At 35.2% G+C, this 18,981-nt stretch overlaps 1 pseudogene; it reads left to right on the top strand.

The window, feature by feature from the left end:
• The first annotated feature begins 16,969 nt into the window (after window positions 1-16,969).
• On the top strand, window positions 16,970-18,374 carry LOC129624816 (T-complex protein 1 subunit alpha-like; annotated as a pseudogene).
• Window positions 18,375-18,981: the final 607 nt, after the last annotated feature.

Genomic DNA, 18,981 nt, shown 5'->3' with positions numbered 1-18,981 from the left:
TTCAAAGTTCTTTCTATAAAGTTTTTCTCTGTAAAAAAATACTGGTCTGATTTATCTTCTTACTGAGGTCTGACCAATAAACTAAATTAACTCTAAGAGTAAGCTCAGAAAACAGGCAAGCAATAAAGAATTTGAAATGGATGCAAATATCTTGTCAATGAGAAGTGGGATTCCACCAACCCTTAACATGCAGGAACATTACCATTAATCACCGTATCACCTGTGCTTGAGTGCTTGACTGTGATTAAGTGTTTGTAAGGCAAATGCCTTCAGGGACCAAGTTGCTGCTCACTCAACTGTTATGGAAATAATGATAATTATAAGGATTAGGAGATGGGATGGCTTCTTTTAAGTGCCCTGGAGTGCTTACATAATGAAAATGACAAGCACATGTTTCTAATTTCTCAGCTTGAATAGTGACATGAAACTAGAGACCTTCTAGGTGGCCTTAAAAGCATCTCTTATTTATTCAATATTATATATCCAAGTTAAGGATGAAAATGAGATGCAAAATATAATCATACTGTTTGTACAATTACAATGTCAGTGGAGTTAACAATCTCACAAAATTTATTATGTGACATTTAGGATATTTTTGTGAAAAAGTGAATCCCTCATATCTGGAATGGGAATATTCTTATGATCTCAGATAAAGATGGAGCAGTGTTTATACATTCCCATGTGGTAATACTGAGACCTAAATCTGTCCAGAAGTCTTGGAGATAATGAGGGTGGTTGAAGGTGATATGTTTTGTGGAGACCAATCTTCATTTTGAAAGAAACTTTCTCCATGCCAGTCATGACTCTTACCCTCTGAAAGACATTAAAAAGTTGTTCTTGATAATTCTGACATTTCAGGATATTCTTTACTTTGACTAATGTCCTCCCTCCAGACCCCTGACTTCAAATGAGAAAATGTATAAAAACTATATGAAGTGCAGTTTATAGGTTGCTATGACTCAGACACTACTTAGTGACTAAACAATGCTTATAATCATATGCTGACTTACTTGAACCATTTATGAAAAAGCAAAGTGGCACATTTTACAGAATTATAAACATGTACAGATTTATAAACATGTCATATGTTACTACGTGGTTACTGCTTCATGAGATGTGAAAAGATGTGACTCATTGCTTGATCATATAAGATGCCTCTTGTACAGAAAAATCATGCATCAGAATTATCTTTTGAAGAGAGAAAAGGAAAAAAAAAGTTATTTGACAGGTCTCCTCTATCTTCTGTTTCCACTGATTATAATTTGTTTCAGAGACAGCCAATTCTCCAACACTTACAGATTGCCATTCCCTTTGAGAAGTTGCTGGGGAAGCCAGATTTGACACATTTTAGCATAGTGCTACATCTAAATTTAAAAGGTATGGGAGGAGTGAAAGTTTCTTGAGTCTGTTTAGATTAGTCCCAGGCATTATTAGTATTATGAAAACCATGCAGATCCGTAACATTAGCTCCTGTTAACAGATATTCTTGCTAGATGTAGCTTCAATAATTCTACTGACTGAAGTGATAAACGTGGTAAGTGGTGATTGGGAAGACAGGTAAGGTTAAGATAATCTAAGTAATGCATAAAATGCATCTTATAAAAAGATTCATGAGAATTTTGTTAATGTTTTTGTTCAGTCGTCAACTCATATCCAACCCTTCATGATCCCATGAATTGAAGGACACTGCTCCTCTGTCCTCCACAATCTTCCAGAGTGCACAAATTCATGTTCCTTGAGTCAATGATACTTAGATACACTCTCAAAAATGATAGAATGATCCCTGTTCATTTCCAAGGAAAACCTTTCAATATCACGGTAATCCAAGTTTATGCCCCGACCTGTAATGCTGAAGAACCTGAAGTTGAAGAGTTCTATGAAGACCTATAAGACCTTCTAGAACTAACACCCAAAAAAGATGTCCTTTTCATTACAGAGGACTGGCATGCAAAGTAGGAAGTCAAGAAACACCTGGAGTAACAGGCAAATTTGGCCTTTGAGTACACAATAAAGCAGGGTAAGGCTTAAAGAGTTCTGCCAAGAGAACGCACTGGTCATAGCAAACACCCTCTTCCAACAACACAAGAGAAGACTCTACACATGGACATCACCAGATGGTTGACACTGAAATCAGATTGATTATATTCTTTGCAGCCAAAGATGGAGAAGCTCTATACAGTCAGCAAAAATGAGACTGGGAGCTGACTGTGGCTCAGATCATGAACTCCTTAATGCCAAATTCAGACTGAAATTGAAAAAAGTGGAGAAAACCACTAGACCATTCAGGTATGACCTAAATCAAATCCCTTATAACTATACAGTGGAAATGAGAAATAGATTTAAGGGACTAGATCTGATAGACAGAGTGCCTGAAGAACTATGGATGGAGGTTCATGCATTGTATAGGAGACAGAAATCAAGACCATTCCCAAGAAAAAGAAGTGCAAAAAAAAAAAAAATATATATATATATGGCTGTCTGAGGAGGCCTTAAAAATAGCTGTGAAAAGAAGAGAAGTGAAAAGCAAAGGAGAAAAGGAAAGATATACCCATCTGAATGCAGAGTTCCAAGAATAGCAAGGAGAGATAAGAAAGCCTTCCTCAGCAATCAATGCAAAGAAATAGAGGAAAAGAATAGAATGGGAAACTAGAGATCTCTTCAAGAAAATTACAGATACCATGGGAACGTTTCATGCAGAGATGGGCTCGATAAAGGACAGAAATGGTAGGGACCTAACAGAAGCAGAAGACATTAAGAAGAGGTGGCAAGAATACATAGAACTGTACCAAAAAAGATCTTCATGACCCAGATAATCACGATGATGTGATCACTCACCTAGAGCCAGACATTCTGCAATGTGAAGTCAAGTGGGCCTTAGGAAATATCACTATGAACAAAGCTAGTGGAGATGATGGAATTCCAGTTGAGCTATTTCAAATCCTGAAAGAGGATGCTGTGAAAGTGCTACACTCAATATGCCAGCAAATTTGGAAAACTCAGCAGTGGCAGGTCAGTTTTCATTCCAATCCCAAAGAAAGGCAATGCCAAAGAATGCTCAAACTACCACACAATTGCACTCATCTCACACGCTAGTAAAGTAATGCTTAAAGTTCTCCAAGCCAGGCTTCAGCAACACGTGAACCTTGAACTTTCAGATGTTCAAGTTGGTTTTAGAAAAGGCAGAGGAACCAGAGATCAAATTGCCAACATCCACTGGATCATTGAAAAAGCAAGAGAGTTCCAGAAAAAAACATCTATTTCTGCTTTGTTAACTATGCCAAAGCCTTTGACTGTGTGGATCACAATAAACTGTGGAAAATTCTTCAAGAGATGGGAATACCAGACCACCTGACCTGCCTCTTGAGAAATCTGTATGCAGGTTAGGAAGCAACAATTAGAACTGAACATGGAACAACAGACTGGTTCCAAATATGAAAAGGAGTATGTCAAGGCTGTATATTGTCACCCTGCTTATTTAACTTCTATGCAGAGTATATCATGAGAAACGCTGAGTTGGAGAAAGCACAAGCTGGAATCAAGATTGCAGGGAGAAATATCAATAACCTCAGATATGCAGATGACACCACCCTTAGGGCAGAAATTGAAGAAAATGAATGAAAGAGCCTCTTGATGAAAGTGAAAGAGGAGAGTGAAAAAGTTGGCTTAAAGCTCAACGTTCAGAAAACTAAGATCATGGCATCTGGTCCCATCACTTCATGGCAAATAGATGTGGAAACAGTGGAAACAGTGGCTGATTTATATTTCTAGGCTCCAAAATCACTGCAGATGGTGATTGCAGTCATGAAATTAAGAGACACTTTCTCCTTGGAAGGAAAGTTATAACCAACCTAGACAGCATATTAAGATGGAGAGACATTACTTTGCCAACAAAGGTCCATCTAGTTAAGGCTATGGTTTTTCCAGTTGTCATATATGGATGTGAGAGTTGGACTATAAAGAAAGTTGAGCGCTGAAGAATTAATGCTTTTGGACTGTGGTGTTGCAGAAGACTTTTGAGAGTCCCTTGAACTGCAAGGAGATCCAACCAATCCATCTTAAAGGAGATCAGTCCTGGGTGTTCATTGAAAGGACTGATGTTGAAGCTGAAACTCTAATACTTTGGCTACCTGATGCAAAGAGCTGACTCATTGGAAAAGACCCTGATGCTGGGAAAGATTGAGGGCAGGAGGAGAAGGGGACGATAGAGGATGAGATGGTTGAATGGTATCACTGACTCAGTGGTCATGGATTTGGGTGGACTCCGGGAGTTGGTGATGGACAGGGAGGCCTGGTGTGCTGCGGTTCATGGGATCAGAAAGGGTCAGACATGACTGAGCAACTAAACTGAACTGAGTCAATGATGCTATTAACCATCTCATGCTCTGCCACTGCCTTCTCCTTTTGCCTTCTATCTTTCCCATTTTCAGGGTATTTTTCAATGAGTCAGCTCTTTGAATCAGGGTACCAAAGTATTGGAGTTTCACCATCAACATCAGCCCTTCAAATGTGGATTCAGGGATGATTTCCTTTAGGGTTGACTGGTTTAAACTCCTTGCAGTCCAACGGACTCTCAAGAGTATTCTCCAGAACCATAGTTCAAAAGCATCAATTCCTTGGTGCCCAATTTTCTTTATGGTCCAACTCTCACACCTATACATGACCATGGAAAAACCATAGCTTTTACAATATAGACCTTTGCCAGCAAAGAATGTATCTGCTTTTTAATAGACTGTCTAGATTTGTCCTAGCTTTCCTTCAAAGGAGCAAACATCTTTTAATTTCATGGCTGCAGTGACTGTTCTCAGTGATTTTGGAGCCCAAGAAATAAAATCTTCTGCCACTTCCATTTTTTCCTCTTCTATTTCCAGAAGTGATGGGACCAGTTGCCATGATATTAGTTTTTTGAATGTTAAGTTTAAAGCCAGCTTTTTCACTCTCCTCTTTCACTTTTATCAAGAGACTCTTTAGCTCCTCTTTGCTTTCTGCCATAGTGGTCGTGTAATCTGCCTATCACAGGTTGTAGATATTTCTCCTGACAATCTTGATTCCAACTTGAACTTCATCCATCATGGCATTTTACATGATGTACTCTGCAAATTAGATAAATAAGCAGGATGGTAATGTACATTCTTGTTGTACTCCCTTCACAATTTAGAACCAGTCCATTGTTCCATGTCCGGTTCTAACTGTTGCTTCTTGACCTGCATACAGGTTTCTCAGGAGATAGGTAAGGTGGTGTGGTATTCATATCTCTTTAAGAATTGTCCAAATTGTGATCCGCACAGTCAAAGGTTTTAGCATAGTCAATAAAACAGAAGTAGATATTTTTATAGAATTCTCTTGTTTTCTCCATGACTCAGCAACACCTCTCTGGTTTCTCTGACTTTTCTAAAACCAGTTTGTATATCAGGAAGTTCTTGGTTCACATTCTGCTGAAGCCTAGCTTGAAGGATTTTGAGCATTACCTTGTTAGCATGTGAAATGAGCACCCCTGTGCAGTAGTTTGAACATTTTTTGGCCTTGTCCTTCTTTGGGGTTGGAATGGAAACTGATCTTTTCTAGTCCTGTAGCCCCACTCAGTTTTCCAGATTTGCCAACATGATGAGTGCAGCACTTTCACAGCATTATCTTTTAGGATTTTAAATAGCTCAGCTGGAATTCCATCAACTCCACTAGCCTTGTTCATAGTAATACTTCTTAGAGACCACTTGACTTCACATTTCAGAGATGACTGACTTTAGATGAGTGACCACAGCATCATGGTTATCTGGGTCATTCAGACCTTTTTTGTTCTTCTGTGTACTCTTGCAACCTCTTCTTAATCTATTCTGCTTATATTAGGTCCTTTCAGTTTCTCTCCTTTATCATGTCCTTCCTTGCATGAAATGTTCCCTTGATATCTTCAGTTTTCTTAGAGGGATCTCTAGTCTTTGCCATTCTATTCTTTTCCTCTATTTCTTTGCAGTGTTCATTTAAGGCCTTTTTATTTCTCCTTGCTATTCTCAGGAATTTTGCATTCAGATGATTATATCTTTCCTTTTTCCCTTCCCTTTCACTGCTTTTCTTTCCTCAGCTATTGGTAAAGTCTACTCAGACAACCACTTTTCCTTCTTGCATCTGTTTTTCTTTAGGATGGTCTTGTTCACCACCTTCTGTACAGTGTTACAAAACTCTATCCATAGTTCTTCAGGCACTCTGTCTACCAGATCTAATCCCTTGAATCTATTTCTCACTTCCACTGTATAATCATAAGGGATCTGATTAAAGTCATATCTGAATGGCTTATTTTCTCCTGTTTTTTTTTTTCAATTTAAGCCTGAATTTTGCAATAAGAAGCTCACCATTTGGGCCATAGTTCCAGGTCTCATTTTTGCTGACTGTATAGAGCTTCTCCATCTTTGGCCACAAAGAATGTAATCAATCTGATTTTAGTATCAACTATCTGATGATGTCCATACATAGAGTCATCTCTTGTTGGAAGAGGGTGTTTGTGATGACCAGTGTGTTCTTTTGGCAAAACTCTGTTAACTTTTGCCCTGCTTCATTTTATACTTCAGGCCCAAACTTTTCTGTTACTCCAGGTATCTGTTGACTTCCTACTTTTGCATTTCAATCCCCTATAGTGAAAAAGAAATATCTTTTTGGTGTTAGTTCTATAAGTTCTTGTAGGTCTTCATAGAACTGGTCAACTTCACCTTCTGTGGCATTGGTGGTTGGAGCATAGACTTGGGTGTAATGTTGAATGGTTTGCCTTGGAAATGAATTGAGATCATTCTGTCATTATTGAGATTGTACTCAAGTACTGCATTTTGTGCTCTTATGTTGACTATTAGGGCTACTCCATTTCTTCTAAAGGATTCTTGTCCAAGGTAGTAGATATAATGGATATCTGAATTAAATTCATCCATTCCATTCCATTTTAGTTCATCAATTCCCAAGATTTTCATGTTCATTCTTGTCATCTCCTGCTTGACTATATCCAATTTACATTGACTCATGGACCTAACATTCCAAGTTCCTATGTAGTATTTTTTTTTTCCCACAGCATCAGTCTCTACTTTCACCACGAGCTACATCCACATGTGTGCCATTTATGCTTTGGCCCAGGCCTTGGATTCGTTCTGAAGTTATTAGTAATGATCCTCCACTCTTCCCTAACAGCATATTAGACACCTTTCAACCATGGAGGACTCATCTTCGAATCATATATTTCTACCTTTTCATATTGTCATGGGTTCTTGTGGCAGGACTAATGGAGGGGTTGGCCATTGCCTCCTCCAGTGGAGAATGTTTTGCCAGAACTCTTCACTATGACCCATCCATCTTGGGTTGTCCTGCATAGCATGGCTCATTAGTTCATTGACTTAAGTAAGCTCCTTCTTCATGACACAGCTGTGATCCATAAACTTATTTTTATTTGGAGAATAATTGCTTTACAACATTGTGTTGGTTTTGCCACATATCATCACAAAATAGCCATAGGTATATGTATGTCCCCTCCCTATTGAACCTCCCTCCCATCTCCCACACTTTCCTACCCTTCTAAGTTGCCAAGAGTACCCTCTCCTTCCTTTCTGTGTCCACAAGGGGATCACAATATTAAGTAAAGTAAATAACTTTCTCTAAAAATTGCCATACTCTTATGGCTTATGTATTAGTATACTTATTTATGGCTTATTTAGGAGTATAGCTATGACTATAAAAGTACTTTATGTGTGTTGCAGGAGTTATGATATTATTACTAGTACCTACTTAAAAGTAAAATTTTAAAAGTAGAATTCACATTTCAGATTGCTCTATGAGTTATTAGAAAAAGTCATGTGTTTGCTTATGGCATGTGAGGGAAATACTGTTTTACATAAAATTATTTCAATGATGTTTTAAAGTATTACAAAGTGGCCAAAATTATGTAATTAGAATTTAATCTAGCCTGATGTATGCATAGATTTATAAGTAGTTGTAGTCTCACTTCATAAAAAGTAAAATGCTATGAATAGTGTATTTTCACGGGATGATTCTGGATAACCTGCAGTCTGAAAAATGATTCACTAGAGATATAATCGCTGTGATTCCATCACTCAGATAAACACCAGAGAAGCAATCCAAAGGTATATCATTAAGGAACCTTGAAATTAGTCTGATAGTAAAATCGTAATAATTAGACATAAATAATTTAAGCAGTGATTAAATAGCATTATTAACATTTTCAATATAATATGGGCCTCTGAAATAGAAAAAAAAAATCAGAAAAGAACAAGTATTCAGGGTTAGTATTCAGTATATGAGTTCTCTATATTTTCCACTAATCTGTTTCTGATAATGAATGATTTAGAATCCTTGTACAGATATTAACAATACAAAAACTTGACAAGATTCTTATAACAGAAATGTGTTCATTAAGAGGGAAGAGAGAAAAATAAACTAAATTTCTAAAGACTATTGAAATTTTGCAGCAAACCATAAAATGACCTTTTACTGAGTATAACTTTTAAAATTAAACTAGTCATACCTGGACATAGCTCTAATAAATATTTGACTTATTAAAGAATACTACAGGACACCAAATTCCAATTCTCACCAATCCTATTTCAGAAAAGAGCTAGATTTAGTAAGTACACTCAAGCAAGCAGATGTTCAAGTGACCAAATAAGACAGCAATCCACACTTAAAGTTGCAATCAAGATTGTATTCACTGAGATAGTGCATACAAGAGGCAAAAAGAGGCTCCTCAGTGTTCAAATATTTCCCACTGAATGGGACAAGGTGGATGCAGTGCAGATGGGTCCAATCACCTCAGGACCAAGGATCTCTGAATAAAGACTTTTCATGTCTTTATGTGCATATGGGATGAGGGAAAGGAGATGAGGAGAGTCTAAGAATGAAAAGATACTGAGTCAAAGTAGAGAATAATGCATCAGCAAAAGCCTTTATACGGAGGCCCTCCACTAATGGTACCTGAGATGGGAATGCATATATATGTCTGAGAATGGTTGGTTTGAGCAAAAAAGACTGAGCCTTTGACTGGAACTCTCTCCAGAAACTGCAATGCACTCTCTGTACATCACGTCTGTTGTGAGGAAGGCAGATTCTCACCATGGTGTCTGCCAAAGAAATCTAAATGCCTAGCTTCAGGTTTGAAATATCACACATAGATGTGCTAGAACTCCTCAGGTATGAGCAGCCTACCACCCACTCCTCTTCTAAGATAAATCCTGAATAATCTTAATCATAAAGAATAACATTAATCATGCTCCACTTTTGTTCAATATATGTTCCAAAGTACACTTGTGGAGAACCTTGCTTTCAGAACATGAGTTGGCTCCCATTATCAAAGCAAGGCCCTCATGGCATTCATTCTCTGGGTTATGTTACAATCAGCATATGGGAAAAAATTCAGGAGGAAACAATTTTTTTTAATGTTACAATAAAGCTATAAAAAGTATCTGCTTTGTCTCAGTTATAATTGAATATGTTATTTGGTGATAGCATAATTAATTTGATATTCTAAAATTTAGATTCAAAAGATGAACTATTTAGATTCAAAAGATGAACTATCTTGAACTCACTGAATAAAAATCTAAGTAAATGAAGAAACACTAATGACTTTTCTTAAAGGAGAAGGAAGCTCTAATTGGTGGAGTTAAAGATAACAATGCTAATACAAGATTATTCCTTCCAAAAGGAAAGGTGGCGACCTTCAAAATGAAATTTAAATACCAATTATTTTTTCAATCATCTCAACTTCTGTTTGAGTGAATGGTTTTTTTTTTAATATTCTTCAGTTACTTAGGTCGTCTAGAGGTTTTCTGTTGAAACAAAAAAGTATGCTGAGAGGAATATTTCAAAATGCCTAAGTAAAGATGTCTGAAAATTTACTCATCCATGAAAACAATGAGAACCCTGAAAAAAATGGCAAAAATGAAACTTTCAGAACTCTGAAATTTAATAAATTATTATAGACTTTTACAGGGTTAGTAAAGAAAAGTCCCTAGGAAAAATAATTAGTAGCAACAACTAAGAACAAGCAAACTCAACACTGGAATGATTGGTTTTGATTTGTAGAGTTGGCATATCAGATTAGTTAAAAAGTTCAGCTTTCAAAAATACATTATAAGATAAAAGTAAACACCAAAGTGTGACAAAAAAAAGAGAGAGAAAAAAAATTAAGTCTGCAAAAACTCTCACTGTGGAAGATCACATATTGTACCTACTAGACAAAGAGAATATGTACAAAATGTAAAGAATATTATTTTCAAAAAATAAAGGAAAAATTGACAATGTTTGATTATCAAATAGAGAATGTCAATTAAAAGGTCATGTTTTTTTAAAAGAAAAAACATTATTGAGCTAAAAATTGCAAAAATAAAATGACAAATTCTCCACAGGGGCTCAACCTCAGATTTAAGCAGAAAAAAGAAGGAATTAGTAAAATTGAAGATAGATCAACTGGAATTAGACTTTCTAAGTAGAAGATATAATAAAGAACAAAGAAAAATTCTCGAACTTTTGGGACACTATCAAGTATACCCACATACATGTAATGGAAATACCAGAGGAGAAGTAAGAGAGAAAGCCTCAGAAATATTTTCTGTTTCTTTCTTTCTTTCTTTCTTTTTTTAAATAATGGCAAAAAATCCCCCAAATTGAAAGTTTATTTAGCTTTAAGTAGGATTAAAAAAAAAAAAAAAAAAAAAGATCCATACCCAGATGTGTTACAATCAAACTGTCAAAAGTCAGGGACAAAGAGGGGACCTAGAAAAGACCATGAGAAAAATGATGCATCATTAAAGAGTGATCTTCAGTAAGATAAACAGCTGATTTCTCATCAGAAACCACAGTAACCATAGGTCAGTGAAACGACAGATTCAAAGTCCTGAATGAAATGATAATTAACAAAGAATTCTATACACAGAAAAATGGCCCTTCAAGAGTGTGGAAGAAATTCATACCACTCACAACTAAGGAAAAACTGAAAAGTCACTAGTTTACCTGTCCTATGAGTAATACTGAAATAAATTCTTCAAGCTGTAAAGAAAGAACTTTAAATAGTAAATTGAATCCACAAGAACAAACAACACAAGGAAATAACTCCTGAGGTAAATAGAATATATAAATGTATTTTCCTTTTGTTGTCTGATTAAAGTGACACATGAATAAAGCAAATGCAAATCTGCACAGGCCATGATGCACAAAGATGTAATTTGTATGATAAGAAGGTCATACACAGTACAGACATCTTTGGGAAGGAAACATACTTTTACACAAGCATAATTTTGGGAGCTCACTGAAATTAAGTTAGTGTATTAGTTTCCCATTTAGGTTGCAGCAAATTATCACAAACTTAGTGACTTAAAGCACATTAATTTACCTTATAGTTAAGTAAGTCAGAATTTTCACTAAAATCAAGATATCAGAAGCTTTGCATTCTTCCAGAGGTTTTAAGAGAAAATCTTTTTTTTTTTCCTTTTCTAGTAATTGGAAATTGTGTTACCCCACTTTTAACAATGGATACAAAACTAGAAAAAGATCAACAACAGAAGACTTGAACAGAAATATAAATTGATTATGTGTAACATCATCTACCTATCACTCCACTCAAACAAAAACTGAACACACAGTCTTTTTGCATGTACATGGAGCTCTTCTATAGTACAGCATATGTTAGATCATATAACAAGTTTCAATAAATTTAGAAGAATTGAAGGCATTCAAAGAATATTTTTTGACCACACTTGAAGGAAATTAGAAATCAGGAACAGAGGAATATTTAAGAACTTCATAAATGTGTGAAAATCAGACATACACAAATAATCAATGAGCCGGGGAAGAAATAATATGAAAATTAGAAATTACTTTGAGATGAATAAAAATGAAAATGCATCCTACAAAAATGTATGAGATGCCATTCTCCAAACCTCATTCCTACCATGATTTTAAAAAGAAAGAAAAAGAAGGGAAAAGTAAACAATACAAGACAACAACAATGACAACAAAATCTTTCCATATTAAACTGATTTATGTGCTGAGACTATTTATTGGTGACTCACTCCTGGTTTCAGTAATAGCTTCCTAGTACAGTATTTTGACTGCTCTGGTCTCAACAACTGTAGTTCTTGGAATATTAATACAGAACCACTAGATAATTTTTGGTGATATATATGGGAAATATACAAAAATTTAAATATATGACCCTATATATTTATAATGACTGCTTGTCAGAACATAATTTATGGGTTTCATAATCAAACAATAGAGTTCTCATATTGTCAGTGCTAAAATTTGTTCTCTTCATGTGATATTTATATGACAATAATTAGCTATATAGGTATTTGTGAGACTTAAATGAGAACTGGATTACTTAAATGAGAACTATGCATTACTGGATTTAAAATAAATGATAAAACTATCACGTATCAATTTATTTATTTATTAATAAATTATTAGTATAATCTGAAACTTTATTTTTCAAGCTTTATGTAGAAATTTTGGCTCGTTTTCCCCCCCCGATATGACTAAAATAATAATATAATAAGTTCTAGAATAAAAGCAATATGGCCAGCATGAGTGCTTTCTATTGAGATGTGATTATCAGATCCTCAGACAGTTGGAGTAAGGACCAATGAAAATTCTCAGAGAAGGAAAGAAGACACTATATCTGTGAGTGTTCCATCTTCCCATCTTATGCTATTTTGAAAGCTTTGTCTCCTATGAGAGCAATTTAATACAAACTATAATATGAATTTCTTTCAGATTCTGAAGGGTTCTGATCATGTTCTTCAGTTTCATAGAGGTAGAATTCCAAAGTGATTTGTCTGTGGTAATATATGATTCTAATTGAGTATTTCAAGATTATTCCATTTAGCTTATGTCTACTGGTGAGGGTTAAAACAGTCAGGTATAGAACAGACACTTTAGATTCAAATATTTCCTCAAGTCTTTATCAGTCTTTTTGAATTTTGAGATGGAATAAAACATAATTGCCTAGAACCAAAGTCAAGACCTGCTGGAAAAATAGAAAAAAAGAAAAGGTTTTCAATTGCTTTACTTAGTAGATAAATTGCATTTTCTCCAATATTTTGGCTTTTATTTACATAATTTTGTATCTTTATGTATCCTCAGAATTTATATTACATGAGTATAAACTCTAGGCTGTATTATATCACTAGAATATATTAAACTAAGAACTCATTTTAGATTAATCTTATAAAATTATACAGAATGTCTTTATTTATTTAACCATCTCTTACATAGAGCTAGTGATATGAATTAGTTTAGGAATGATTGATGTATTAGAAAACTTTGTTACAGTACATAGTTTTTAAATCAGTGTCAAGAATGATTCACCATTCACTTATACTGGAAGTAAGTCATCTTTTGACACCCACTTAGCGATATTGTTATATATATAATAGTCATTTTGTTTCTTAGGAAAAACACTCCAAAATATTGGCAAAGTATCTTGAATTATTTTAAATAAATGTGAATATTAATTTGAATTTGTGGTAATAACAACATGATTTGCATTAAAAAGATGTTTTAGGATGTTGGGCTGAGAATTTTTAATCATTTTCCAACACTGATTAAGATAGAATTCAGTAACACAAAAAACTCTAATTACCCTTAATTTTCAATATAAAATTTTATTGTTGTATAATCAAAAACATCTTTAAGAATTCTCTTCACAATTTTATTTACTCTCTATTTGACACTGGTTTTCCTCATGGTTGCATTTAATTTTCTTAATGTGTAGAGTTGGTAAGCTGTTAGACTATTGTCACATTCAGTAAAATAACAGAAATGCAAAGCTATATTCCTGAATAATTTTATTTTAGTGTGATCATACAAATATAGTCTCCTGTTCCAAATTTATTAAGTAATTTTTATAACTATTAAATATGCTCCATTTGATTAAATAAAGTATAAGATTCTAAGTATATGGTTATTTAATTCGCTTGTGATTTTACTGGACAGAATCATATTATCTAAATAATATCCTCATTAGTGTTCATTTTCTTTGTGGGAATAGATAGAAGAATAAGAAAAGCACATGATACAGCACTATTGTGACTACTCTTTCAACTACAGCAATGTGATTTTAAACTTAGATTCAATTAGATCTAGTTTTACTTGCCTGTAAGTCATCACTTCAATTGACATTGTCTATGTGATAGTTTAAAAAGAGCAACTATTTTCAACTCTATTAATCAATAGCCTCATTAAAAAAAAAAACAAAAAACGAGCTCATATAATGAAAGCTATTCTAAAATAATTTTAATGCTCTTACATTTTCCAATTTTATCTTCAAAATTTTCTTAATAATAAATGACTTTAATTGTCATAGTGTTATAGAAATTCACATTGTGATTTTATATGGGTTTTCTTTATTTAATATAAATTTATTTTAATTGGAGGTTAATTATTTTACAATATTGTATTGATTTTGCCATACATCAACATGAATCCACCACAGGTACACATGTGTTCCCCATCCCGAACCCTGCCTCCATCCTCCCTCCCTGTACCATCCCTCTGGGTCCAGTGCACCAGCCCCAAGCAACCAGTATCATGCATTGAACTTGGACTGGCGATTCATATAGAACAGTCTTTTGGACTCTGTGGGAGAGGGAGAGGGTGGGTTCATTTGGGAGAATGGCATTGAAACATGTATATGGGTTTTCTAATTGATAACTTCAAATATGTCAGAAAGATAATTTCTATTATACATATGTAAAAAATATAATCTATCTTAATAAAAACAAGCACATTTGGGCACTGATAGTAAATGCCTAAATCTGATCTACTGCATTGTTTTCTTAAATCCTTGGATGTAAAAAATATGTATACTATGTGATTGCTGTTGTTGTTCAATCATGTCTGTATGCAACCCTATAAACTACAGCAAGCCACGCTTCTGTCCTTCACTATCTCCTGGAGTTTGGTCAAACTCATGTCCACTGATTCAGTGATGCTATCTAACTATCTCATACTTTGTTGCCTACTTCTCCTGCTGCTGCTGCTAAGCCGCTTCAGTCGTGTCCAACCTTGTGTGACCCCATAGACGGCAGCCCACCAGGCTCCCCCGTCCCTGGGATCTCCAGGCAAGAACACTGGAGTGGGTTGCCATTTCCTTCTCCAATGCATGAAAGTGAAAAGTGAAAGTCAAGTCACTCAGTCCTGTCTGACTCTTAGCGACCCCATAGACTGCAGCCTACCAGGCTCCTCTGTCCATGGGATTTCCCAGGCAAAAGTACTGGAGTGGGGTGCCATTGCTTTCTCTGGCCTACTTCTCCACCTGCCCTCAATTTCACCAGCATCAGCGTCTTTTCTAATACTTCAGCTTCAGTATCAGTCCTTCCAGTGAATATTCAGCGTTGATTTCTTTAGGATTGACTGGTTTGATCCCCTTGCTATCCAAGGATCTCTCAAGAGTCTTATCTAGTATCCAGAGTTTGAAAGCATCCATTCTTTGGTGTTCAGCCTTCTTTATCATTCAACTCTCACATCTGTACATGACTACTGGAAAACATGGACTTTTGTTGGCAAAGTGATGCCTCTGCTTTTTAAAACACTGTCTAGGTTTGTTATAGCTTTCCTTCCAAGGCAAAAATCAAATTATGGCTATAGTTACTGTCCACAGTGACTTTGGAGCCCAAGAAAATAAATTCTGTCACTGTTTCCAGGTTTTCCCTGGTATTTGCCATAAAGTGATGGAACTAGGTGCCATCATCTTAGGTTTTTGAATGTTGAATTTTAAGCCAACTTTTCAATTTCCTCTTTCACTGTAATCAAGAGGTTTGTTAGTTCCTCTTTACATTCTGCCGTTAAGAGTGGTATCATTTGTTTATCTGAGGTTGTTGCTATTTCTCGTGCTGATCTTGATTCCAGTCTCTGATTAATCCAGCCCAGCATTTTGCATGATGTAGTCTGCACAGAAGTTAAATAAGCAGGGTGACAATATACAGCTTTGTTTTACACCTTTCCCCATTTTGAACTGGTCAAGTGTTCCATGTAAGGTTCTAAATGTTGCTTCTTGACCTACAAATAATTGGTCACTCAGGAGACAGGTAAAGTGGTCTGATATTCCCATCTCTTTAAGAATTTTCCATAATTTGCTGTGATCCACACAGTCAAAGGCTTTTATGTAGTCATTGAAGCAGAAATATATGTTATTTCTGGAATTCCCTTGCTTTCTCTATGGTTCAACAATTGTTGGCAATTTTATGCTATGGGGTAACTATTTATAATAAAAAACTGCATTTGAATAATATTTAGTTAATAAAACTATAAATATACACCTAGAATAATTAACATTATAATGGTAATTCTAAATACATTAACGGTTTAAAGAACAGTACAAATACTTAGTCTGCATTTTTTATGTATCAATACTTTGCTATTCACATTACATTTTTGTTCCTTATAGAAACCCTCCATATAAGGTAAGAATATATCCATTTACAAGGAAGAAACATCAGTTCTGGCAATTACTTAGCCTTTTCAAGATTAGAAAACACCCCCATTAATTAGATAATATAAATAATATCACATTAAAGACCACAAGGGAGCTTATGCCTTCTGACTAGGTGATCTTCAGCTAGGTTTGAGTGAACATCGAAAAATGATCTATGACCCTTTAACTTGGGAGAGGGATTCACCTCATGAAAGATGATTGTCTTCATCCCACATCCCTGACACTTTTTTCCTCATTTAAGTTCTGCCATCCATTTTTCTAAACTTATCCAGTAAAGAAGTTATTTTCAGTGAAACAGAATAAATTAGAATCCAATGCTAAGCCTCTCTCTCTCAAGTAAAAGATAAAGTTTTGTGTATGTGTGTGTGTGTGTGTAGAACTGATTTAGAATTTATGAGGGAACATACATCAACATAATAAAGGCCATGTATGAGAAACCCACAACTTATATACTCAGTGGTGAAAAATGGAAAGATTTTTACTTAAAAATAGAAATAACCCTATAACGCTCTCACCACTCTTGGTCCAGTTGGCTTGGATAAAATGTTAGTGGATGATATTGGTGATGTAACCATTATTAACAATGGTGCAACCATCCTGAAGCTACTGGAGGTAGACCATCCTACAGCCAAAGTTTCTTCAAGACAAAGAAGTGGGAGAAGGGACCGCCTCCATGGTTATTATTGCAGCTGAACTTCTAAAAAATGCAAATGAACTGGTCAACAAGAAAATTCATCCCACATCAGTTATTAGTAGCTATTGACTTGCTTGCAAGGAAGCAGTGCAGTATATCAGTGAAAATCTGATTATTAACACAGATGAGCTTGCAAGGGATTGCCTGATTAATGCTGCCAAAATTATTGGAATAAATGGTAATTTCTTAGCAAATATTGTGGTAGATGCTTTGCTCACTGTTAAATACACAGATGTCAGAATTCAGCCTCTCTATCCAGTCCATTCCATTAATATTCTGAAAACCTATAGGAGGAGGCAGATGGAGAGCATGTTCATCATTGTTCAACTGTGTGGTAGGATCCAAAGACATGCCCAGGAGAATAGTTAATGTAAAAATTACTTGTCTTGACTTCAGCCTGCAGAAAACAAAAATGAAGCTTGGTGTACAAGTGGTTATTACAGTGTTTTGTGGAGACTGGTGCTATGACAGTTGGAAGAGTTTTTAAAAGAGACCTTAAATGCATTGCTAAAGCTTCCAGAGCAACTATTCTGTCAACCTGGCCAATTTGGAAGGTGTAGAAACTTTTGATGCTTCAATGATGGGACAAGCAGAAGAGGTGGTAGAAGAGAGAATTTGTGATGATAAACTGATCTTGATTATAAACACTAAGGCTCTTACCTCTGCATCAATCATCTTATGTGGGGCAAATGATTCCACGTATGATGAGAAGGAGCTCCCCTTACATGGTGCCCTTTGTGTGGTGAAGAGTGTTTTGGAGTCACAATCTGTGGTTCCAGGTGGGAGTGCTGTAGAGGCAGTCTTTTAAATATGCCTCAAGAACTAGGCAACCAGCATGGACACCTGGGAACAGCTAGCTACTGTGGAGTCTGCGAGATCTCTTCTTGTTATTCTTAATACTCTGACAGTTAATGCTGCCCAAGACCCCACGGATCTGGTTGCAAAATAAGAGTTTCTCATAAGAGGCTCAAGTTGACCCAGAACGCACAAACCTAAAATGACTTGGTCAATGGTATATCCCATGACAACAAACAAGAAGGGGGGAAGGTTGAACCAACCATAGTTAAAGTTAACAGTTTGAAATTTGCAACTGAAACTGCAATTATCATTCTTTAAATTGATGATCTTATTAAATTATACCCAGAAAAAGAAGATTATGAGCATGGAAGTTATGGAGATGCTGTTCACTCTGGAGCCCTTGATGACTGATTTGATTTATTTATAGCAATGTGAGATGCAGCTTTCTTGTACCTCAAGTATTACATGTTGAAGTGCAAAGGCTGTCAAAAAAAAAAAAAAAAAAAAAAGCAAGGTGCATTTCTATGCACTAACAACAAAGCATCTGAAAAAAAAAATAAAATTAACCCATTCACAGTAGATTTAAAAAAGTAAAATAGTCAGGAATAAATTTAATCAAGGAAATAAAAAAAACTGTACAATAAAAATTAAAACCTTTGATGAAAGAAACAGAAGAAAACAAGCAAATGCAAAGATAGTGCATATTTATGGATTGGAAGAATTATTACTCTTAAAATGTCTATAATACCCAAAACCATTTACAAGTTTAATGCAATCTCTATCAAAATTCAGTGGAATTTTTCTTAGAAAAAGAAAAAAAAATCCTAATATTTGTATTTTTATTTGTAAGGAAATACAAAAGAACCTGAATAGCCAAAACCATTCAGAGAAAGGAAAACAAAGCCAGAGGCATCAAACACTACAAAACTATAGTAATGATTAACAGTATGATATTGGTTTTAAAACAGTTACTTAGATCCTTGAAGCAGATCAGCCCTGAAATAAGCCCACACATACA

Source organism: Bubalus kerabau, chromosome 12 (genome assembly GCF_029407905.1).
Source record: "Bubalus kerabau isolate K-KA32 ecotype Philippines breed swamp buffalo chromosome 12, PCC_UOA_SB_1v2, whole genome shotgun sequence".
NCBI classification, from domain to species: Eukaryota; Metazoa; Chordata; class Mammalia; order Artiodactyla; family Bovidae; genus Bubalus; species Bubalus kerabau.
Note: the sequence above shows the minus strand (reverse complement) of the source record. Positions and strands in the feature narration are given on the sequence as shown.